The sequence below is a fragment of the Dendropsophus ebraccatus genome, unplaced genomic scaffold (genome assembly GCF_027789765.1).
Source record: "Dendropsophus ebraccatus isolate aDenEbr1 unplaced genomic scaffold, aDenEbr1.pat pat_scaffold_1478_ctg1, whole genome shotgun sequence".
NCBI lineage: Eukaryota > Metazoa > Chordata > Amphibia > Anura > Hylidae > Dendropsophus > Dendropsophus ebraccatus.
In genome coordinates this window covers 5,761-32,223 of record NW_027208899.1, presented here as the reverse complement: position 1 = coordinate 32,223, position 26,463 = coordinate 5,761, and the positions used below count along the sequence as shown (strand labels likewise).

General features: G+C 41.3%; 1 pseudogene; it reads right to left on the bottom strand.

Annotated features, from left to right (window-relative positions):
* Positions 1 to 244: 244 nt before the first annotated feature.
* On the bottom strand, positions 245 to 26,463 carry LOC138775290 (ubiquitin-conjugating enzyme E2Q-like protein 1; annotated as a pseudogene).

The window sequence follows — 26,463 nt, the reverse complement described above, 5'->3', positions numbered from 1 at the left end:
AAAGATTATCCGCTAATAGAAATGTCAGGTTAAGATTCCTGCTAGGGTTCATCTAATTACTGTATTAATGAGTGAATCTGAAGAGGCAAAGGGACTTTTACTAATGACACAAAACATGGCCCCTGACCTCCCAGCCGCTGATTATTAGTGAGCGCTATTGTCAACATAAACCTACAACACCTTTGAAATGATTTTATTTTACAATAGTTCCACACTATAACTCTTTATTATTTTTTTCCACTGTTATATTTCGTCAGTTATCCAACACAGATCACATCGAACACAAATGAGGTCTAAAGTTTGAGTCACAGCGGACCACAGCTCCACATAAAGACAAATCTTCAATGTTGTGTTGACCTGCCAGGAAAAGAGACAAAGATAAACAGCACAGCAAACATGTACCTGCAATGCACTGCTTGCCTATTAAATATTAACGGCTTCATGTACATTTACATTAATTGAGCATCAGTGGCTACAACTTCCACTGTTGCTTTTTGGCGCTGCTGTCAATGGAAGAAGCCAAAAAACCATGCGTCTAGGATGGACAATGAAGCAATCTTAAACTCCTCTGGACAGTGACCTGAAGATGTTCGATTATCAATCTTGAAGCATGACTGCAACATCACATTCCGTGCCACGCACTTTTCTTCTTCCATTTCTTCCAGTGTAAACACTTCTGAACATAAATAAATTAAGTCTTCCTGTCAATCACATTCTTAAACTGAAGGTGAAGTAGAAAAAGACAGATGAATGATGTATGATGTACAGCACTGAGGAGATGGCATAGTGATTTTTGTTTCTTAAATATATATCATTTTCTCTCGGTGAGGTGGTTTCCTTCTCCCTGTCTTGAAGTCTATTTCTCAGGGTGATTTATGTCAACCATCAGACACTGGAGGAGTAACCCAACCATACTTCTCATGGGTCTTCACCAAACTTTTAAATGTTGCTTCTGCCTCTTTGCGACTAAAGGCCTTTTTAGATTTTCCAGCTTTCCTACAAATACGACCCTATAGGAAAAAATATGGAACAGTATTAATAAGCTTCAAACCATATATTCCTGGTATTGAAACATTGCATCTAGGCATTAGTGGAATTCAATTGCGTATAACAAAACACAATAACACAATTTGATAATGAAATGATCCACATTATCTTAGCTTATCCTAATGTTCTTGACATATATAAAATTAGACATATTTGTGAAGTGGAGTTCCAAATGGTAACTGAAATGGTCTGCAATAAGACCAAAATATATTTTTTTCCCCAAAATTTTTGACATAAGAGCCAAAAGTGCCCAAGTGATTTTTCCAGAATTAAAACATTGCTGCTTTTTTGTCAACCTAGACCAGAACTGAACGCAGTACTGACAAAACAAGCTTCAGCCTATTCTCAAATATGGCTGAGGAGGGACATTGCTGTGGTCTGCGACTGGCTGGGCCGAGAGACTTTTGTGCTGACATTGACACAATATTTTACCGCACCGTAAGCCTGGTTGGCTTTTAAAGAAATAACCTCTAGAATACTCCTTTAAGTTTCTATTAGTCTATCTCTTTTTTTCGTGATCAAAAAGGTAAAAAAAAAGAATCTTCTACCAACCCTAGAACCTCCAAGTAAGAGGATTACACAGCATTCTCAGTAATTAGCTATGAAATAATCGAGGTAAAATCAAGTGCTAAATTCCCTAATAGCACCAACTCATGTCACCTCACAACAGGGAGAGGAAGAGACTTTTGTTAGTACATTGGGTTCTGTTTAGTGAACCCCAACCAATATTTATGTAGAAATCCCTTATAGACTTGATTTGATTTCTTTTTCAAACCCTATACCTATTTTAGGTTATGATAACACACCATGTTATGTTTATAACAACAGCCGTTAAAACACAATGTCATTTTGATGGTGTGTGAACAAGCCAGTAGACCTTTTACAGAAAAATAAATGAACAAAATTAAAAAATAGGATAATACAATTAGTAATCAAAGGTCACCCAAGCGCAGTCCAACAGCATATGGTATTATTGTAACTTTATAGTAGACCATAGGTAGGTTATTCTCATGGTAGGACATCAATAGTGAAAGCTGCCTTCTTGTGCCACTTTCAGCTATATCTGCATCCTCTGGACAGAGATACAACAAAACACTATGGTGCAGCAGGGAACAATTACCTCTCTGTCTAGCCATATACTTTGATAGGCCACTGGCACTTCAAGCTGGTAACCTACAAGGCTCAACAAACTCCAGTGTTAAGCAATGATGTAATCACATTTGCATCATGCTTCTTACAATGTAGTCCTAAGGCCACTAGATGGCAGTAGCCTGAGCTGCACCACTTAGCATGGAAATGGGGTTAGGTAAGTACTAATTTTAGTTTTAATGTTTGTTTTTTTATTCCGGGGGACACTCTTACTCTGTGGATACTATCAAGGGCACTAAAGGGGCAGTATTACTGTGTGGAGGCACTGTGACTGCGTAGGTCCACTAATCATATAAGGAGGACAGTAAGGGGGGCACAACTAATGGGAGTAGGCCTCTAAAAAGGGCAATTTTGCTTTGTAAAGGCAGGTATAGAATTATTGTGCAGAAGCACAAAAGGGGGCACTATTAATGTGTGGGGTACAAAGTAGGATTTACTACTGTTTAGGGCACAAAAGTGGACATTATTATTATTATTATATACACCTGATGTAAACTGCCCACAGCAACCAATCACAGCTCAGCTTTCAGCTCTGGTAAAATATAAGAGGAGCTGTAATTGGTTGCATTGGGCAATTTAGACCAGGTGTATATTTATACCCTTTCATAAATCTCTTACTATAACCATCTGGGAAACTATTTGACACTATTTTGTTGGTGGTAACTACAGTACAGTGAGGTCTCAATAATAGCATGGCCATAATTGGCACATGATGGCAAGGTGATGCTGTAATGTCAAGCACATCCCCTACTAAAAGCACTTGCCAGAGTATTATGAATGTCAGGGTCCTAGAATCACCCCCATCTAAAATTGATGGCTTAAGCTCTTTGTTGATTAGCACTGCAGTGAGCCTGTATATGTTCTCGGCATGATTTGAAATGACTAACTAGCTCCTCAATCTGTGCTAAAAGTGAGTGGCATACTAAAACACTTGCGGCTGCTTGAAAGAAATGCATCACAAATTAAATTACGGTTCAGTATAAGTTCTCTAACACATTAAGGTGATGAATTTTTTAAGGATACTCAATACACTTTACTATCCTACTTCTATTCTTTTATATTTAGTGTTAAATAGGAAACTATTCCATTTACAAAATAGAATGAGGCCATGGATGTAATTCCAGGTGGTATTGCTATTTTTTTTTTTTAACAGGATCTAAGCTTTTAACCTATTTTTAGTAATAAATAAAGGCAAAGAATTTTCACAGCCGTACTAAAGGGAATGTGCCATTGGAAAATGAACTATGGTTTGAATCAAGTTTTTATGTTAAACATATAGTTTTATGGAATTTTTATTGATGTTTTCTCTAATTTCCATTTTACTATCGATATTACAATATAACCCTGAAATCATGTAGCTTTTATTTCAGCCACTGTGTCTAATAATAATCTGATCTGTCATGTTCTGTAGAGATGGTAGAAAGAGCCCGGCACTCACCAAGTAAATGATGCTTCTTTTATTGCAGTGCAGCAAACATGTGGCACAAAAAGGACGCGTTTCGGCCAAGCATGGCCTTCATCAGCTTAAGGCTGGTTTCACACTATGTATATTTGAGGCAGTATGTGGTCCTCATCTTGCAACCAAAACCAGGAGTGGATTGAAAACACAGAAAGGATCTGTTCACACAATGTTGAAATTGAGTGGATGGCCGCCATTTAATGGCAAATATTTGCTGTTATTTTAAAACAACGGCTGTGGTATTGAAATAACAGCAAATATTTGCCATTAAATGATGGCCATCCACTCAATTACAACATTATGTGAACAGAGCCTTTCTGTGTTTTCAATCCACTCCTGGTTTTGGTTGCTATATGAGACCACAATACTGACTGAAGTATACGTAGTGTGAACCCAGCCTAAAGGTGTACACAACAGGCCTTTAGGCTGATAAAGGCCATGCTTGGCCGAAACGCGTCCTTTTTGTACCACATGTTTGCTGCACTGCAATAAAAGAAACATAATTTACTTGGTGAGTGCCGGGCTCTTTCTACCATTGCAAGTTTTTTCACCTCGAGCACCACCACGGAAGTGCTGTCTCCTGCATATTTTCACATGTTCTGTAGAGAAACCTTTTCAGCAGTCTCATCACAGATAGGATTACGGGGAAAGGTGAAACCAGTATATAGATAAGATTGGATCATATCATTCACAATATGTGATGGTCCAACTTCAGCCTCCTCACTTTCTGCAAAATGACATAGCATACTAGCATAAACTAGTGACAGAAATTCTGAATAGAACAATATATTAAATCATTCTGTTCAGCTGTTCTCCTGATACGCAGGAGCATAGGATTCTTGCCACAACCCCCACAACATCATTCTGTTCAGCTTCTATGTCACTATTTTATGCTTCCCTGAGGTAGGAGAGCCCAAACCTGCTGACAGAGTCTCTTTAAAGACAATCAGGGACATTAATGAAGTCTTACGAATGTCCCTGCAGCTCCGGAGCTCAGGAGATTTATGTAGAGGCGCATTGCCTCTACATAAATCCCGTACTCACGGAGCCGGTCTGGAAAAATTATAAATGAGGCGCACGCAGAGGCCGCGCCCCCTCTGCGTGCTGCCGAACCCCCCTATAACGCCCCCTCTCCGCCCCACTGTCGAAGGTGGCGCAGATCCAATGTGAATAAAGTATTGGTAAAAAAACCTTTTGTGAATATTTTTCCGCCAATCGGGCCAATCTGCACCTAAAAAAGGCATTTTTGCCTTTTAATACATGTCCCCCAATGTATCAGTTCCTATTTTTAGCATTAAATAAAACCAGATACAGATACAAAATACTTTTGTTTGTTTTTATTTTCAAAATTAAGATTTTGTTGTTGTTTTTTGTGCATGATTATGGAGGCATCTTGCAGCTGTTAAAGCGTAACTGTCATATTTTTTTTTATTGCAGAAATCTGTAGTATAAGCGATTTTAAGAAACTCTGTCATAGGCTTATCAGCCAAAAAAGCCTCCTTCTGTACTCAAGAAGCAATCTCCCAGCCTCCCCCCCTGACTTCTTATCTGTGCATTATCAGGCAAACACGCCTTCATTACAGAGAAGCCAGTGAAGACGGGCTCTGCTCTCTCCATTCTATCCTTATGGAGGGGGGAGGGGCCGAGGGAGATGAGGAGCAGGAAGAGGTGACATGAAGGTCAGCTGTTTGTAGACTGTCTGGGCACCTAAACCGCAGGACTCTGGGGTCAGAAAGGTCAGTGCTTATCTATGAACTTACTGAGAGAAGATTGCAGGGTGTTGTGCTGTGCAGGACTGCTCCGTGCTCAGTCATTCCTAACAGCCCCTCCCCTCTCCATAGCCACATAATGGAGACAGAAATCCTGCTGTTTCTGCAGTGAAGGGGGAGGCTGGGAGATTGCTTTTTCAGTACAGAAGGAAACTCTTTGGTTTGTTAAAACCAATTACAGAGTTTCTTAAAATCGCTTGTACTGTTGATATTTAATGTTTTCAAAAAAATGACCCTGAAATGACAGTTAAGCTTTAATGGCATTCAGAAATACAGCAGGATCACAAAATCCCTCTTGCTATACAGCCAGGGCCGGATTAAGGTTGGTGGAGGCCCTGGGCAACAATTTTGTTGGGGGCCCCCCCATTTTCTTCCCCCACAAATAAACCATACAGCAATCTATACAGGTGGCTGATTACTGTAGGGGACTTAGCACCTACCCTCCTCACTCCTGGCTGTATGGCTCAGCATCCTCCTATGTTCTGCATGTGATGGTCCCTAGAGACAGGATGGGGGAGGGGTGAGCATTGCGGTGTGTTCCCACTTAATTCAATGCGAGAACAGAGCACTTTAGCACTTTCTGTGCGCTCTTGCCCACTGTGTTAGCCACCACAGCTAGCATATGCAGTTGTGAATCGCAGGCAGAACCTGGACTTGCAAGTCTAGGTCCCATCTTCAGTTCCCAACCATAAAAACTACCTGAAGCAGTAAAGAGCAGAAAGTACTTAAAGGCTGTGTATAATCTATAGCGGATATGGTACATGTGAATATACCCTAAGGATCATGGCATATATATCTGCACACAGGCTACATGTCATATGCTGCACACAGGCTATATATACCTTATGCTGCACACAGGCTATATATACACCATATGCGGCACACAGGCTATATATCATAGGCTGCACACAGGCTATATATCATACACTGCACACAGGCTATATGTCATATGCTGCACACAGGCTATATATCATACACTGCACACAGGTTACATGTCATATACTGCACACACGCTATATATCATACACTGCACACAGGTTACATGTCATATACTGCACACAGGCTATATACCACACACTGCACACAGGCTATATACCATACACTGCACACAGGCTATATACCATACACTGCACACAGGTTACATGTCATATACTGCACACAGGCTATATACCATACACTGCACATAGGCTATATACCATACACTGCACAAAGGCTATATATCATAGGCTGCACACAGACTATATACCATACACTGCACACAGGCTATATATTATAGGCTGCACACAGGCTATATAACATACACTGCACACAGGCAATATATCATAGGCTGCACACAGGCTATATACCATACACTGCACACAGGCTATATGTCATTTATTGCACACAGGCTATATATCATAGGCTGCACACAGGCTATATACCATACAATGCACACAGGCAATATATCATAGGCTGCACACAGGCTATATACCATACACTGCACACAGGCTATGTATTCATACACTTCACACAGGCTATATATCATAGGCTGCACACAGGCTATATATCATACACTGCACACAGGCTACATGTCATATGCCGCACAGGCTATATATATATATATATATATATATATATATATACCTCTGCTCTGATATATGCCCCTATAGTATATACCCCTGCTCTGATATATGCCCCCATAGTATATGCCCTCGGCTCTAATATATGCCCCCATAGTATATGCCCCCTGCTCTGATATCGGCCCCTATAGTATATACCCCTGCTCTGATATATGCCCCTATAGTATATACCCCTGCTCTGATATATGCCCCTATAGTATATATCCCTGCTCTGATATATGCCTCTATAGTATATACCCCTGCTCTGTTGTGCCAATACAAAACAAAACCTCATACTCACCTGATCTAGGCAGATGACAGGTCTTCTCTCTTCTGGCTCTTCTCTGTTCCTTCAGCCTATCAGCCACTGTGACAGATGCTCCATGATGTCACATCCCTGCTGGAGAGATCAGGTTTCCTTGCTAAGGTCCCATGCAGTCCTCTCCTCAGTGAGGGGGAGGGGCAAGGGGGAGTGAGGACCTCGGCAGGAGACAGGCACCCGGAAGCTTGACAGGAAGAATCCATTCAAAGACCCATCAGGGGGGAGTCTGAGCCTGCCGGGAGGGAGATGCTTACACAGGATTAACCCTAAACCTCCCTCCCTTCCTGGACAGCATGCAGTGTGGCCAGTGCTGTGTCCAGGTAGGGTTTCCACATGCTTTTTGCGCGTGGGACTGGCTCCCAGACACCACTTCTGGGTTTGGGCTGGTGGGGGCCCCCTAGTGGTGGAGGCCCCTGGACACATGCCCCTTGTGTCCTCACTTTAATCCGGCCCTGTATACAGCCCAGCATACGATGAGCTTTCCTTACTGACTGGTTGCACTGGTGATTCTTCTGAAGTCTTGGCTAGCACAAAACTGCCAATATGATACTTGGATAGAGGATTCCTACTCCCCAAGTGCATTATTTTACATTTGGAAACATTGAACTGCAGTTTCCATTGTTTTGACTACGTATCTAGTAAAGCAAAATGATTACTTTCGGGAATATCATCTCTATTGCACACTTTTGTGTTATCAGCAAACAGACAAACCTTGCCTACCAAACCTTCTCCTATGTCACGTCCCAACATATTAAAAAGAACAGAACAATACCACTTTAACCCCTTAATGACAGATGATGGGTATACCTGTCATGGTACCGTTAGGAGAGTACAGACAGGGCTAGCAGTAAGGCACTGCGGCAATTAGGTGACGCAAACTGATCATTTGCAACAGCTAATTAACCAATTAAATGCCACAGTCAAAACAGCATTTTGTGCAGCAGCATTTAAATGCTATTAATCACGGAGTGTGGTGATCAGCCTCCCCTGATGTGATCAGGAGATTCTGCTCATTTGTACTTTTCCGGACAGGCCTCAGTGACACTTTGATGCTGATCACAGCTCGGCGCATCATTACTTTGGGCTTCAGCAGCCCTTAGTAGTTAAGGACTAATTGCATAAATCCCTATTAATTATTAAAAAATATATAAAAAAAAAAAATAATAAAATACTTGCTATAGCTGCATGTGGAATCGCCTGAACTATTAAATTATCAAATTCCTAATCCCACACGGTAAATATTGCTGATTTATTTTGTCACATCAAGTCCGGAGAAATTGAAATAAATTTTGATGTCTTGGTGTAAAAGGTAAATGCCCACTGTGATCCTGTGTCCTGTTATTTTCTATGGGTCTTATATTTTATGCCGCTGAAAATATGTAAAGCCCCTTCCCACTAAACCCACCTCTGTCCGGCTAATACATTACCTGCCTGCTTGCTTCTCTGGCTCCCAACTTCCTGGCACCTGCTCAACCAATCAGTGTACTGTCCCGCTGCACCCACTGATCGGATGAGCGGGAAACAGGGAACTGGGTGCCTGAGAAGCAAGCAGGAGTGCAGCCAGGTAATGCATTAACCTGACAGTTTTTATGTTAAACATAGTTTTTAAAAAATTTTTGGAGACTTTTTTCTAATTTTCCATTTTTCTATCTATATTATAAAATAATCCGGAAATATTGGGGCTAAAACTAAGCTGACACCTCCTGTTTTGTCTGTGGTGATAAGAGGAGTCTGCTGTAAAGTGATCTGTACAGCATTACAGCGTCGTCTAGGTACAGTAGATAGCATCAGTACAAGACAATAGAAGCTCCCTGTTTAATGACCTTTTCAAAGTTTACAGAGCGCGCTCAGTGATGTTTACAATATTCTCAAGGGGACAGAGTCTGTCTACTGTCGTCTATGTCCACAAGACTTCCTGTAAAGCATGTCAAGAAGAAACAGCCCAGGCAATATGGCAGCCCCCAAAACAATGCACAAATAGTGAAATAAGTCGGAAAATAAAAACGTATTTGTTTCTAATCAGTAAAAGAAAATTTAGACACATTCCCTTTAAAAATGGGGGTTCGAGCAGGGTGGAGAAGAAAGAATGAATGCAAGACGACATCAGCTGTGAGTCAGTGGATATAACGGTACTGTTATCACTGTCATGGTCTTTAGTGTGTCTCTGTAAAACTGGTGTCTACCACTGTGTAAAACCACCCCTAAAAATGCTTATTCAATGCAGCTAAATGTGAGCATATCAGCAGTGTACAGGGATATACTCTAAAGTTCCTATAAAGTAGTAATTATCTAAGGCAAAACTTTTAGTTTACACTAAGCAGATCTCTAGATTAAAGTAAAATAGGTCAATGTGAATCCCAGTTAGCAGTAATTCCTATATGTCACAGCTCTCATACAATGGTTATATAAACCAGGGTCTCAGATGAGAGGATAATACCATTTACTGTATCACTCAAAGAACAATAATAGATGCTACACAACTGAGATAAAAATCATGGCTGAAAATCGATGATTGTGAATACATTTCTACTCGGCATTGTGCGTTTGGAGGCCTTTCATTGATGAACGGGTTAATTGTCTTCAGCCCACCAGGGTTCCACTAGGTTTGAATGCTTTATTTCAAAGCCACATTATCAGCAAGGCTAACAATACCTGAATGTCTGTAACTAGAAGAGAAGTAGTGGAGAATGCCTCCCAGCTTCACCTACAGAATGAGTAACCTTGATCTCCTTTATCGCACAGATGTAATGAAGTGGAGCTTAGCTTCCCGCTGAAAATCAGCATGTGTCACTCAATAATAGTTCTAGATAAAGCTACACAGAATAGAACAAGTGCAGTTATCCCAATGAGTGGTCACCATGAAAAAGAGCCCACAATTAAATTTCCACCAGGATGTTAATATTACCATTCACTTATATACATTAAAAGTGTTCACACAAACGCACATACACATTTAAAAATCACAAGGTCAGTGGGATGTGGGGTTCAAAATGATTCAAATGCCCCATAAACCACAAACAAAAGGAACAGAGGCTTATGGGGGAATTTACTAAGGGTCTATTACACCAACATATTATTTAAAGGGGTTGCCCAGCCCAAAAAAATTTTCTTTCAAATCAACTGGCGTCAGATTTGCAATTTGTAATTTGCTGTCCAGAGCAGGAGAGGCTTTCTATAGGAATCCCATAAAATGCCTCTCCTTCTCTATAGAGTTCCTGTCTCGGTTTTCTATTAGAGATGAGCGAACCTGGAGCATGCTCGAGTCGATCCGAACCCGATCGTTTGGCATTTGATTAGCGGTGGCTGCTGAACTTGGATAAAGCCCTAAGGCTATATGGAAAACATGGATATAGTCATTGGCTGTATCCATGTTTTCCAGACAACCTTAGAGCTTTATCCAAGTTCAGCAGCCCCAGGTAATCAAATACCGAACGTTCGGATCGACTCGAACACGAACTCGGTTCGTTCATCTCTATTTTCTATGAATTCTTATAGAAAACCTCTCCTGCTCTGGACAGTTCCTGTCTCGGCCAGAGATGTCAGCAGAGAGCACTGTCTCAGACTGAAAATAAAACAACATTTCCTGCAGCACATACAGCAGCTAATAAGTACTGTAAGACTTGAGATTTTTAAATAGAAGTAAATTACAAATCTATATAACTTTCTGACACCAGTTTATTTGAAAGAAAAAAAAAAGATTTTCGCTGGACAGCCCCCTTTAAGCCAAATCCAAGAATGGCATTGAAAAGAGGAGAAATCTCAGTCTTTCTTCATTACCCATTGTCTGTTTATAGTCCACTCCTGGCTTTGGATCAAAAAAATCTGTCAGATAATCTGTTGGTGTAATAGGGCTCTTAGACTTAATGCCGGTGCCAGTATAAGGGCTCTATTACACAAGCCCAGATGACTTTCTGTGAGCGCTGATCTTGTAGATAGGCACGCGCTTACTGAGCCCATACACTGTTCAATAATCAGGCTGCAAGGGATGCACAGAAATTGTTGGCGATGTCCATGCAACCCTTTGTAAAAACAATAAACTCCTACATACTCTTTCACGGTGCCTGATGCCCTGCTAGCTTCAGTCGCTCCTGGTGATGTTGAAGACAGGTCGCTCAGTTAATCACAGGGACAGTGCTAGCAGTGCCGGAGCGGACCAATGCTAGCAGGGCGTCACGGAGCATAGAGAGGTATGTAGAAGTTTATTTTTTTTTTACACAGTCACCAGCCGACGGCTGCACATCGCTATTACAGGTAGTGTGCTTTTATGTCTGGACCTAAAGAAACGATAAGCCAGTGATGTCAATGTCAAGCCATTGACATTGAATTTGCTGTGGATTCTATTAATATCACTATGATTATTATCATCCACAGGATAGGGAATAAGCATCTAATTATTTGAGGGCTAACCAACTGGAAACCTCAGCAATTTCCCAGACAAGGATACAACTCTCTGGGCTGAAAACAAAGGTGAGACAAACAAGCACAACAACTCTCTATTCATTCAATATGGGGCTGCCAGTGATAGAGTTTGATTCCTTCAACTGGGAGAGTAACAACAGGAAAATACACCCAAGCACAAGAGCAATTTTACAACAGAATTACTAAATAAGAAACAAATTAATGTGTTACAATGGCTCAACGGTAGGAACTCAGCTCAGTACAAATACAAAGACCTTAAAGGGAATTTGTGTGTAGATTTTATGTTACAGATTAGAGTTAGTTCATTGTTCTTTTATTATAATCGGTTTCTATTTTCTGACAAATTTTTTTCCATTTCACTTTTTGTACATTGTTATGAGGGGACTGCCATCTTGCCTGAGCTGTTTTAACAGCATTTAGTGACATGTTTTACAGCAAGACTCATGGACACAGGCAACAATAGACAAAGTTTGCCCTTGAGATGAATGTGAAATATTACTGAGCATAGTGTGGCCTCTGAAGAGGTAATTCCAAAGGGAGCTGCTATTGTCTCCTCTATCTATTGGTGTCACATGTTGCTGTAATTCTGTACAGCTCACCTCACCACAGACACAGCAGGAAGTCTCAGCTTAAACTTAGACCTAGTGACAATGAAAACTGCAAATTTTAAGATTATTTTATAATATGGACAGTAAAATGGAAAATTAGAAAAAACATCATTGAATAGCGGCCGCACAAGACTGACAGAGCAGACAAGCTAAAGTGCGGCTCCGGCTATGGGTAATTGGGATGCGGGCACACCAGAATGTGCCCGCATGCCAATTCTAAAGAAATTAACTTCACTGACCCGGCCGTTCTGTCATACTGTGTGTGAACCCAGCCAAAGCTTTATCTATGTTTTCCTGGCAGCCCTAGGGCTGCATCCAACTCCTCCAGATGCCGGGAGTCAAATACTGAGCGTCCAGGTCCGGACAAATGTTGCCAAACCCAAACTTTCGGTAAGTTTACTCATCACTACTTGTGAGTACTTATGTAGCTGATGGATATCCAATCCACCTGCACCATAAACATGCATGCTTGTCTTGGCCACACTAGTTTTTTTATTTTTTAATGTGGAGATGGTAAAAGGCCACTGTCAGACCCCTTTTTGCTGTGCCTTGTCATCCTCTGCAACAAATAATCAGCCATGTTGAAATCCAGCATGCCTGATCCTGATGTAAACTGATAATTTATTAGAGAATTGCTATATAAGCACTCTCCTCTGGACAAAGAAAAGTGGAGTCTGAAAGTAGAAATTTAAAATATACATTTTGCTGGTTTAAGAAAACATTATATTATTTTAATTACGCCTTAAATAAAGACACAACTACAATGCAAAATAACAAAGTTTTTATAAAATATGAGAAAAGTTAAATGTACTGATCTTATAGAGAGAGTTATCATGTATTTTAAGGTACACTAATAATAATAATAATAATAATAATAATAATAAATAACAGCTGTATTAAACAATATAACTATGCCATACATAGTTCTCAGTGGACTTAGCACAGAGGTGAATGGCAGGTACAGGTCAATCCTAGTGACTAGAGTGGATCAAATATCCATAAATCCCGGCTTATACAGCCCTTAATTACACAAGGCAATGCTAGCTTACTGTATTACTGATAGACCCCACACTCTTACACATACACCAGAAGAAAGCAATGCTAGTCATATACAGCCAGGTACTGGAGAATAAAGGTAAAGCACCATTTTATACCATAGAAAGCTTCTATGTGCTGTATACAGCACCATACAAAACATATTGCATATCTTCAGGTACCCTTCCACAAGAGAAGGCCTCAAGCCTATCAATTAGTGTTGACGCTCTGTTCACACCATGTTCAGCTAACACACTTCCCTTCTACATTTCAGACGGTTTGAAAGGTTGATGTCTGGCCACTGTGACCATGTTTTTCCTTACAATTTGCATAGTGGCCATTCATCACCCACTGTACTGAGATCTCTTTGGGTGGATAACTGGAAGAGTGGCAAAGGAACCGGTCAGCAGCATAAAGGAGCATAACTGTATATGTACATACTGTACGTGCTCAGATCACATGATGTATTCCTCATTATTTTCTCTTTTGATGACATCCTGTACATTGGTCTTATGGTTAGCATCTTATGATCCATGCCCCCAATGTAAAGGACTTCAGCAGTAATACGGGGGACAGGATAATCTAATTGTTACTGCAGTAATCAACAGTGCTTTTAGGTGAGGAGAGCGGGAAAGGAGGTACTGCAAGTGTGTGTGGGGGGGGGGGGGGAGGGGGGGGGATCAGGGAGTAAAGGCAGGACTGAATGAAAATTCTGTTTCATTCTGGGAACGAAAAAAAATGAAAACAGGCACCTGTGCACAGAAGTACAGAATAATAAACAGTATACTCTAAATATATAGATTGTGGTAAAGCTATGTGTACATTACAGTTGTCCATTCCCTATTGTGTATACATTAGGAAAATCTCTAGATGCATACCTTAAAGGGGTTGTCCGGTGAAAAAAAAATTTCTTTAAAATCAACTGGTGTCAGAAAGTTATATAGATTTGTAATGTACTTCTATTTAAAAATCTCAAGTCTTCCCATACTTATCAGCTGCTGTATATCCTGCAGGAAGTATTGTTTTATTTACATTCAGACACAGTGCTCTCTGCTGACATCTCTGGCTGAGACAGGAACTGTCCAGAGCAGGAGAGGTTTTCTATGGGGATTTGCTACTGGTCTGGACAGTTCTTGTCTCGGCCAGAGATGTCAGCAGAGAGCACTGTGTCAGACTGAAAATAAAACAACACTTCCTGCAGGACATATAGTAGCTAGAGATGAGCGAACCTTGAGCATGCTCGAGTCTATCCGAACCCGAGCATTCGGCATAGCAGGGGCTGCTGAACTTGGATAAAGCCTTAAGGCTATGTGGAAAACATATCCACGTATTAATGTTTTCCAGATAGCTTAAGAGCTTTATCCAACTTCAGCAGCCCCCGCTATGCCGAATGCTCGGGTTCGGATAGACTCGAGCATGCTCGAGGTTCGCTCATCTCTAATAGTAGCTAATAAGTATGGGAAGACTGCAGATTTTTTAATTGAAGTAAATTACAAATCTATATAACTTTCTGACACCAGTTGATTGAAAAAAATACTGGACAACCCTTTAAGAGGAGGCTGTGATGGATGTTTAACAGTGGCATCTATCACCCATAGACCAATATGGGATCTATTAATAGACACTTTTTGAGCTTTTGCATGATGTACCCATTAAAAGGAACCTGTTATCACTTTCATGCTGCCTGAACACAAGTCATGGAGGCAGCCTCTGGTGGAGTCTCCCTGCCCCACCAGCCTTGATTGATAAATCTCTGGGTATAGGTTCACTTTAAATAGATGCCATCTGTTGCCCATAGACTGATATGGTATGTGAACATTAGATATGTGTTTTTTTTAAAGGATCTTGATGGATAGACTGCAACTCACTATTGCTATTCCACAAATCAAACAGCTAAAATGGTCCTTTGGCTGTCCAGGCATGAAGGGAATTGTAGTTTTGCAACAGCTGGAGGGCTGAAGGTTCCCCATCCCAGATATAAAGTGTGATTCACAATCACATGACTGGAAGAGCCAAAGTATTTTCATGGGGGTAGCACAGCAAAAGTACACATAGTCTACAGACAAGCTGCTATGACTAATAAAACTCAAAGGAAGCTGGGCTGGGTTTCTGTCTACAGACTATCATTTGGTACTTTACATATTTATTGTTTATTATATATATGTTATTGTATTCACAATTGGATACAACTTATTTACAACCATTACCTTTGATGATAAAGCAATTGCTAATGAACCAAGGTGATAATTCCCATGTATCCCTTACATGTGCCAGAAAAATAATTAACCATCCCGAGAGATTGGTATAATTTAGACTAAGAGATCTGTGATATTCCTGGAGGAAAGCTCCGAATGGTAAATGAATCCTTAGTATATTTTAGTGAGGAAATAAAAAATATTTAAAAGTAGATGCATTTACCACTATATGTGATTTACCAGTGTAAGTGACATGTGATATTAGTGTAATAAGCAATAGGCATTACTTTTATTTTGTTCCTATGTCAAAATTAGATTTTTAAGCCGCGAGATTAAGGAAACCTCCATGGAACATTATATATATATATATATATATATATATATATATATTTACTGTACATACAGCTCTGTTCAAGTGTGGACTACTCAAGGTCAGGTCCCACTCACACTTCAGGAAAATCTATGCGGATTTACAAAATTTAAACCCTTTTAAATCACACAACCTGACACAAAAAGCTATGCTGAATACATTTGTGGAAAAAAAAAGGATTGTACAGATATAGACTTCTGTTTTACTGTACTGGTAAGTCATTTTAAGCTATGTAGGATATTATCCTTGAAGGCTATGACGCACATTCATTATGTAGAATTACACGAAAGAGTAATATTGGAGCTATAAATTATTTATAAGACTACATTTTCCTCTTCTCAACGCTCTGGACACACAATATATCTTTTTCTATTACTAGTGAAAAGAGAGATTCTATAACATTTTAAAATAACAACTTGGCTGTTAGGTTGCGTTCACAATTCGTTTTTGTATACATTTAACTCATATGTTTTATACACTTAAAAGTGAAAAAAAATCAAACCAAACAGTATATGTTATCAGATGCAAAAACAGATCCTGCTGTATACCATATAGCAGAATCCATTTTTTATTGACTTACACTATGAGGCTATGTTCACACTACGTAAAAAACACGGCCGTATTTCATAACAACGGCCATATTTGCAAAAACAATTTTCCAAAAACGGACGTTGTTTGTGCAAATATGGCCGTTTATGTGAAATACGGCCTTGTTTTTTACGTAGTGTAAACCCGATCTAAAAAAACAAAACAACAATAAAATTTGACTTAAACATACTTTTTGCTGTATACATTAGAATTGTTGATTGCGTCTTTGTATGCAGCAAAGTTAAATGTACTATAAAGGAAATAAACAAGATGTGAACACAGCCTTGTATGGTATATGGCAATATAAGCTTTCTGGGTTTCGCTACATAAAATACTTTCTATCATTGTGTTTTTAGGAAGGATTTTTCTCTCACTTGGCAGTGTAGTATCACTCCTCCAGGATACAACTATGCTGTGGATTTGTTGATTCTATCCAAAGACTATTAAAATGAGCCAACGTAATGAGCACAACAAAGGTAGACAGGCAGATAAATAATGTATCTAATAAAGGTAGCCTGAAGGTGAATCATTTAACATTCCCTGTGTAAGGTGGCATAGTCTCTCTGATCACCAGGTGCAAAACAAAATCACAACAAATAGAAGTTGTCATAACCGCTCCTACACACTTGGATGTGTGTGCAAAGACAGCTGTTTTTCCATTGACTTAAAGGGGTACTCTGGCCCCATGTATTTTTACCCGGGGAGGGGTGGTAATGGACGGCGAAGGTCACTTACCTTCCCGGTTCCAGCTCCGGGTCCCGGATCGCGCCGCCCATACCAACCGTCCCGCGGCGGCTTCCTGATGTGAGCTGCCGCATGAGACGTGACGTTCTCAAGGCAGATCAGCCATTCAGCGGCCGAGGCTGGACTTCGCAGCCGCTGAATGTGAGCTGCCTTGAGACGTGACGTCTCAAGGCAGCTCACACCATTCAGCGGCCGCGGGAGGTGTGTACCGGGCGGCACGATCCGGGACCCCGTGCTGTAAACAGGGAGGTAAGTTACCTCCGCCGTCCATAACCACTCCACCCCGGCCACAGCTTCAAAATACCCCCGGCCGGAGTACCCCTTTAAAGGGAATCTGTCAGCATCTGTATTTTACCTCAGGTGCTGACAGTGTGCTGTAGTAGGCAGTACCCTAGTAAGCATGGTGCCTTTTGGTCATTTGTCAGTGGAGTGGATTGTGCACAACCTACTGTAATAATCAGTCAAAGAGAAGTTGTGCAGCACTCTGGCACACTTTACCACTCCTTCTTCCTCCTCCTTCTTTTTCATAAATAAATCAATGTCGCCCAGCCTCCTGCTCACTTAGCTGTCAGTCAGTATCTGCCAGATCAGTCCTCTATTGGCAGATACTGACAGCTGAGTGAGTAGAAGGCCGAGCAGCATTGATAATTCATGAAGAAGAGGGAGGAGGAAGGAGTGGTGAGGAGTGCCAGAGTAAGGCACAAATGCTGAGCCACAACCACGGACAAATTACCAAAAGGTAACCTCCTAACAAGGGGACTGCCAACTACAGCACACTGTCAGCACCTCAGGTAGGGCCCAGGTGCTGACATGCTTCCTCTGGTCTGAACTAATGATATGCAGGATAGAGAATAAGCCCATTACATACTAGAGGTTCTTTATGTGACAACTTCAGCTACATGTACAGTACTTACAAGCCACATATGCTACTTTTATCTGTTTTGTGGATGGAATACACCCATTGAAGTTTATGCAGAGAAATTAAAACAAGGATGCATCTGTATTCGATTTGCATTGCATCAGTATTTCTATTTATTTTGTCATCCATTGTGTCATTCAATTTTCTGTCTAGAATATTTACACCCATGAATATTTACTGTACAGAAACAAGGATGCAATAGTGCTGAAATACTGATGTTATGTTGAATATATTCTGGATCCCATAGAGACAACAAAATATTATTAGAAGCCATTAAATTATATAGCTATAGGTTTTGCAAATGATAATGAAGCTGGCTGCTGCCAGGGGAGTTAGACTTTAAAGATACCATAGTGGTCCCTCCCTTCAGTCCCATAGCACCACATGGTAAACAGAAAGTCTCAAAGATGTTATGACGCGCTAAGTCACGTAAGTCACATACTTTCCCAACCCCATCTCTACCCTCACTTCTCTCATCTCATATGCATTACTCATTCAGAACACAAAAAGAAATGGTAAAATGTGTGGTTTATGCCAAGGTGGATGTAAAAAGTGAAGTTACTTTTAAAAAAAAAAAAAAAAAAGTAGTTGGTAAGATCTATTGTTTTTTTTTCACTATAAAATTCTTATATGTATTTTAATAATATATCACCAGTATCATCAAAGTATGTTCCCACATTCAGATTTTTTTATGCACTACATTCGCTAGGTTGGGTTGGGGTTTCACCCCTTCCTTCCCCCCCAACACACACACTATGCCATCATTTCTCTGACATATGAATTACGCCTCAGGACAGAAAACCCTGTCAAAGCACACCGTGGAGCGAGCGGCTCCGGTCGCTCGCTTCAAAGTGTGCAGTGGGGATTTCTGATGCGGGTATGCATGGATGCGCCCACATCAGAACTCTAAGGCGCTAAAGATCATCCGGCCATCCGACCAGTACCGATTACCGATGTACCGTTAACGATGTCCTTGCAAGCCCTTGCACCATACATTACCTGTCCGGGCTGCAGGTCTTCTCCTTCTCTCCTGGTCCTGCGCCGCAGCAGCTTCGGAGCGGGGCTGTCTAAACTGATAGACCGCTCAGCCAATCACTGATGATTTTAGGTCTGAACCTAAATACACAATCATCGGCTGATCGTTCTCTCTATTTCACGGAGCGATTGGCCGATTATCGCTTCGATTCGGACGATTATCGCTCCGTGGAATAGGCCCCTTAGAGCCGTATTAGACGGCCCCATCACAATTGTAAACCTAGCAGATCGGCGCTCCTTTACTGGGCCTACTGCACAGATCGACCATCGTGCAGCAAGGGCTGCATGGACATCATGCTTGTTTACAGAGCTTTTGTTTACAGAGCTTTCACAAGGCTCAATCAGTAGTGCAGCCCTATCTGACAATCGGTCGTCAGCCAAATCAGCGGGTTCTGAAAAAATTGGCTATGGGAAGGAATTGCCATAAAATTACCAAAAAAAAAAAAAAAAAAAAAGCATTACTCACCCAGTATGTCACCATAGGTTTCTGCAATAGTTGCAATTTGCCACAACGGCCATGATTTACGCAAACCATAAGTTGTACTTATACGCTCCGGCCGGGATTCCAACCAGCCACGCGGAAAACTGAAAGGTTAGTTTTGAGCGGCCGCACAGACATGTCAGTTGTCTGCAATGTGAATTGGAATGTGGGCGGACATGGTGGGCCCGCATCCGAATTCAATAGAAATGAAGATGATCTTCACTAACACTGGCCGCACTGTGACCCGGCTGGGTCAAAGAAGTCCGGTGTTTTACGCTGTGTGAATCCCGCCTTACAGTGTAATTAGACCTTCGGGAGCGAATAGAGCTGACAACTACTTTTTCTCCCAGAAATCGAAGTTAGACAAAAAGACTGGGGCAAAAAAAAAAAAAACTGTGTACAGTTAGGTAAAATCTCCATTGTCAGGCTCCATGTATCTATTAACGGGACTACATAACTAAATAGAAAAATAATTAAATGTCATTTTCTTTTCACTGATATTTGCATCTAAAAGCCAGCATGTCTTCTAAGCATTGCTTTTACTATGTAGTATACTGTATATAGTATATATTTTTCTTGCTGAAAAGCAATAATCACATAAAATAAAAAGTAAAAACCCCAACTCCCACTACCACTACATTGCCACAAAAATACAACACCAACATAAAAGCTTTACAAACAGCAACACAAAAGTAAAGCCCTATTTACATTGTGTCACTACTCCAGTATGTTGACAATAAAGTATTATCTTGACCACTGTGCAGATAATAGCCACTATGAAAGGTAACTGCGGGAGATCAGATGCTTAACCTGATCTCAGAGTGAAAGAGGAATTGGGGTAATATGTTCCAGTGATTGTAACAGAGCACCAGGATCACTGCCAGAATGTAATAGATAATTGCTGGAAATGGAAAGACACTGGGCACTGCCAACAATGACATGGGTTCATTTAAATAAATAAACACCTCCAAATCCTGTCTCTATTACATAGACACTAATCTTTTCATTTCATATTTTTTCACATTTGTGTATATATGCATTTGACACAATGGAAATGATTGTACTGTTCTAATGTTCTTTCTGTCTATTCATTTATCCATCTATACACATGCTCATATATAAAATATTATCTCAAGCACCCAATATTCATCATCAATTTTTTTTTCCAATCAAGAGCATTGCCTGAATTTCCTGCAAGTAATCTGCTATACCTCTGTTACTGAGTTGCTTTAATCTCAGTCTACACAGGAGTTTTCGAAATTTATGGCATAATACATTGGAACACCTTTAGGGTATGTTCACACACATTGGAGTTTCATTGCGCTAACACAATGAAGGATGGTTGGACAGCAACTAAATTAATGATGCAGCACTGCAATAAAATGATTAATTACTGCAATTAAACTATGCATTCCTATTGCCTTTTCATTGCATCACTGCATGTGTGAGCCTTAGGCCATGACCACACAATGTCAATCACATAATGTACCTTATTTTAAAACTGATGTCATTTAGCTGCAAAATGACAACCATCCAAAAAAAAGATGTTGTCTAGTCGTGGCCTCAGGCTATGGTCACACTTGATTAATTTTGTGGGCTCTGCAATTTTGCCCGAATTGACTGTCTGGGCTTTGCCACGTAATTGGCTTTACCAGGCTTCATCACAGGTCTTTTTTGTCATAAATAATCTGATTAAGGCTGTGTTCCCACATTTCTTTGTTTTCAAAATTAGAGTCTAATTCATTGTGTTAAATAACGATCGCAGGTGTTTTCTTGTCATACAATATGATGAAGGCTGTCAAAACGACAGCAGCATTTAAATGCTGTTAAAAAAGCCTCCGTGGTGGTCTAGTGGCAGATTGAATTCTTGAGACCTGTAATACTTACTGGGCCTCAGCAACCTAATGATGCTAGTCCCGACTCGGCTATTAATTACTAGGGGCTTCAGCAGCCCTTAGTAATTGAGCACTGAATACATAGATCAATGCAGTACATTGCACTGTTTATAGGAGTTCCTTGGGAATGACAAATTACTGAAAAAAAAAAGTTTATTTAATAATTAAAGCTTCCCTTCCATAGTAAAAGTTGTTACCCATATTTTCCCATTTTATAAACAAAAAAATAAAACATATTTGCTATCACCAAATGTGGAATTGTCCAGATTATTAAATTATTGCATACCTAATATCAGACGGTAAAAGGCATAAGCACAAAAAATAAATAACACCAAAGTGCATAATTGCTGATTTTTGGTCCCATCAAATCCAGAAATATTGTAATGAAAAGTGATCAAAACATTGCTTATGCGCAAGCAAGGTACAAACAGAAAGAACAGATAATGGCACAAAAATTAGGCCTGAAATAGCCCAATAGGCCAAAAAATAAAAGTGATATAAGGATCACAGAATATTTTATGGAAAAATGTAGCCTGTCTTGCAGTACAGTAGGTGTTGCAAAAAGAGCTCATATGGGTCTCTAGGTGAACACCACGGGAAAAAAAAAAAGTGCAAAAATTAAAACTGGCTGAGTCATTAAGGTAGTGCACCCAAAAAAAATAATCAAGCTGCATGAAGTGCCAGAGATGTAAACTATTATCTCAAGCTTCCAGTACTTATCAGCTGCTGTGTGTCCAGCAGAAACGCTGACCAGTGTTTGGCTCCTCTGCCATTCGTAAGGAGAATCCCCATGAAAACCTCTCCGCTCCAGACTGGAAATAATACCACTTCCTGCTGGGCATACAGCAGCTGATAAGTACGGAAGGCTTGAGTAGGCAAATCTCGCACTTCATGCCAGTGAGGATTTGGTGTACCCCAGTGGTTAGTGCTAATCCGATGAGGGAACCGGCAGGTTCGGCTTCTGATTCCCTCTGTCTGCCCGCTCTGTGGAGAGGGTGGATACAGCAGGAGGACTGCCTAGAAAACTGGGATACAGCCTATGGCTATGTCTGTATCCCAGTTTTCCAGGCGGTCCTCAAGGTTGTATTCACCCTCTCCACGGAGCGGACAGACAGAGTGAATCAGAAGCCGATAGTTCAGGTTCATACGAACCCGAACCTCGGCCACTTCACTCATCCCTACTCCCTATCACATGGCAAACACCAAAATTAATTAGGCCATTCCAACAGTTCAGTCCATGACACACAGTACGCTTACGGACCGTATGTACAGAATGTGTGAATGCAGCCTTACTGCCACATTCAATCTATGTGGAGGGACATGTGGCATAGAGCATAGCCATAGGATGTAGAATGATAAATTTGTAACAGGTCTTTAATGCTGCCAAAGCAACATCCCCATGTAGAAACTCCTCCAGTCACTACAAAACTAGTATACATATAAGCATCTTAGGGTTAAATGTATGGCATAGATTTTCTCTTACTGAAACATTTTCTTTTTTAATCTGTTTCTGTTCTGAATTTAATGTTTTATTTAATTGTTTGTACATTTTTATGTGGGCTGCCATCTTGTCAGGGTTTTTTAACAGAACTTAGTGATGTGCTTTATGATGACCCCTATCAATAGACAGGACCTGTCCCCTTGAAATGAATGTGAATCAATACTCAGAACTCTGTGACCTCTGAAGAGGTCATTCCCCAGGGAGCTGCTATTGTCTTATACTGGTGCAATCTATCTACTGGTGCTGTAGGCTGTACAGATCACTTTACAGCAGCCTCTTCTTATCACCACAGACAGAACAAAAAGCCTCGGCTTTGTTTCAGGCCTAGTGTTGAAAATGAAAACTGTAAGATTTCAGGATTACTTTATGTTAAAGATAGTAAACAACACCCAGGATAAAAAAAAACAAACATGTTTAACATAAAAACTTGATCGAAAAACGAGATCATTTTTTGATGACCCATTCCCTTTAAAGAGTAAATGTTCCACTTCTGTAATAATTGCCTGGTTAGTGACTCTGGTTGCCTTCAGTTATGCCGACCTAGCGATCATTAGACCAAGAATGGCATCATGCATGAGGAGCTATTGATGGATGCTAGAAAAAAAAGTGCAATTAAACTGGCCAAGGGCACTGTAGGCAAGGCACGGCATTGATAACAAGGACACATATCAGTGACTATTGGTGTAGAAGACACAGTGTATGGGCAGCTTTAGGCTAAAGTCATTCTTAATATGGTCTTGACAAGATCAATTTTATAATGAGAATGTCAGTCAAGATAATGTAATATTCCCAACAGGGTAATAGCAGGGGCATTCACCAATCAGGAGCTACCCTACTGCACAGATGTAGCCCATGAAAGGCCACCAATCACTGAAAACAATACATGTCAATTGATTTCAATGAGCGTGGTGGTATGCCCCATCTTTCTCCAGAGCTGGCATGCACAGGGGCCTTTGGTTATAATAGCAGATCATTTCTTTCACATGGGGTCTTCCCTGTGTGAAAAAGGCTGGTCAGGTATGGATGGCTTATAAAGGGGTGTATGTATTTATTGTCAGCTACTTTCCTAGGTAGCTGCTTGTATTCTAGACTGTGCATGAAATCTACATACAGGACTGGATTTTCTTCTATACTGAACTGGTAACTGTGTTCGATAATATATATCATCTATATCACTTCATCCACATCTAAATGTTCCTGTCCCAAACTGACTGCAGATCTAGTATTGTCATAGTATGCATATCTATGTATATATTACAAGTTATACTTCCAGGCAATATCGTGTAATCTGAACTGACAAGCAGAAATAGAAGAGCAGATGGTGGGGTAATGAGGTAATACATAAAAGCATCATGACGTATTCAGTACACACAACAAAGACATCAGGTTATATACAATGGGGCCATTACCTATTCCAGTATCTGCAGATACAGCACAGTATACTATTTTATGCACTATACTAGTATCTATACTACAAATATCCCACTTATAAACATATATATACCTAAAAATGCAATTCATAATGTATTTGAGTTCTAACTTTGGTACCAGACCTGTGGTAGAAAGGCTTATCTATAGGCAATGATCCCAGTTACCTATTTCATGCGATTGTCCTAACATTAATAAGAAAATGAGGGTTAGCCATTGTAAATTTCCATTTATCGCAGTGACCATCAATTACGGTGGAGTGCTCTCCCTTTCTAATGCCTTCTTTGTAACGCCACCCTTCATACAGCTTGGGGTGTTACAATGTATCCATCCCATTCACACACATCCTTACATTACCAGGCTTGTTAGTCTAATGAGGATGACGTGTATGTTGAATAGTCATAACTGGCTGGTACTTAATTCCTGGGCTCTCTCCTATTGTCACAATGAGCTATATAAATATATATCATACAGATACATAAATAAAGCACAGTAAGGGTTAAACCTCACCACACTGGTGAACATCCCTGAGGAGGGCAAACCTTGCTCTACATAATATTCCTTTGGGCGCTATAACCTCAAACCCGGCAAACAGATGTGATCTGAACGCGGCTGACAAAGGCTAGACCTGGAATTAAAATGTGAGGTCAGCAAATGGTCACTGACTAATCACCCCCCCCCCCCAATCTAGGGAGGCACAATGAGTATCTGCTAACAATACTCTGGGCCCATGATCATATCAGCCCCAAAGACCCAGGAATTCTGTCCCATGCCTCCCACCTGCATTGCCCCCATTACTTTACCAGGCATAAGGGATAATGGATGATAGGGATGAGGATGCTGTACATAGGTGGTGGCTGCTTTCAGCTTCCACCTGTATAGGATGCCATATTGTATAGATGGTTTTACAATGAAGTCTGCAGTCCCTCTATAGGTGGTGGGTATAAAAGAACTGACCTCACTACTGCACCATGACCAATGCCCCCATACCAGGGCACAGGCTCAGCACTAGCACTGCCCATTACAGAACAAGGGCAATAAGCAGGAAAGAAACAGCTGGCATGGAAGAACCTGCACACTTACCTGGCCTTTGACTAGGCTGGCAGCGAACTGCCTCATGACTGCCTCCACCGTGTAGGCACTGGACCATCCCCTGGGGGTGAGCAGCTCCATGCATATAGCGCCCCATCCAGCACATAGCCGTTCTCCAGCCTGGGGCTCAGCACCCTCATGAATGGGGGGGAGAAGGGGAAGTTGTCCGGGAAGGTGAGGTTGAGCAGGATGTACTCCGTGTTGGTCTCCTTCATGTCCTGCCACAGGGTGGAGTCCTTGTCCACCTGGTGCAGCTTGACGTTCCAGTCAAAGAGGCTGTCATCCACCAGCTCCACCGAGATGAAGTGGTCGCTGAGTTTGCGGATGTCTTGCAGCTCCTTCATCAGCCGCCGGCTCCTCACCTGGGTGCAGTGCTGCCTGTTGGGGGGCAGGAGGGGCTGCAGCGAGGAGCCCCGCTCTGCTTGTTGCCCCCTCCCGCGCTGCCCCCACCTGGCTGTTTGGACTCCTTGGTGATGGTGGGGGTGCTGGTCTCTTTGGCACAGCTCTTCTCCTTGGCTTGGCCCGCGCTGCCATGCTTGTCCTTGTGGCACTGCTCGTTCTTCTTGGCCTTGCTGTCGGCTGTGTGGCTGAGGATGCCCTCTGTGGTGTTATTACTGCAGCAGCCCCCGCCCGCTGCTGCTGCCCCCACAGCCCCCTCCTGCCGAGCCTCCTTGCTGCTTGTTGGTGCTGTTCTTGCCCTTCTTCAGCGATCCCTGCTGGTTGCGGTGGTGATGGTGGTGATGCTTGGGGTCCTCCGTATCTCTGTCGTGAAGACGGATGAGTCCTATTTTCCGCAGCAGTGTGGCCAT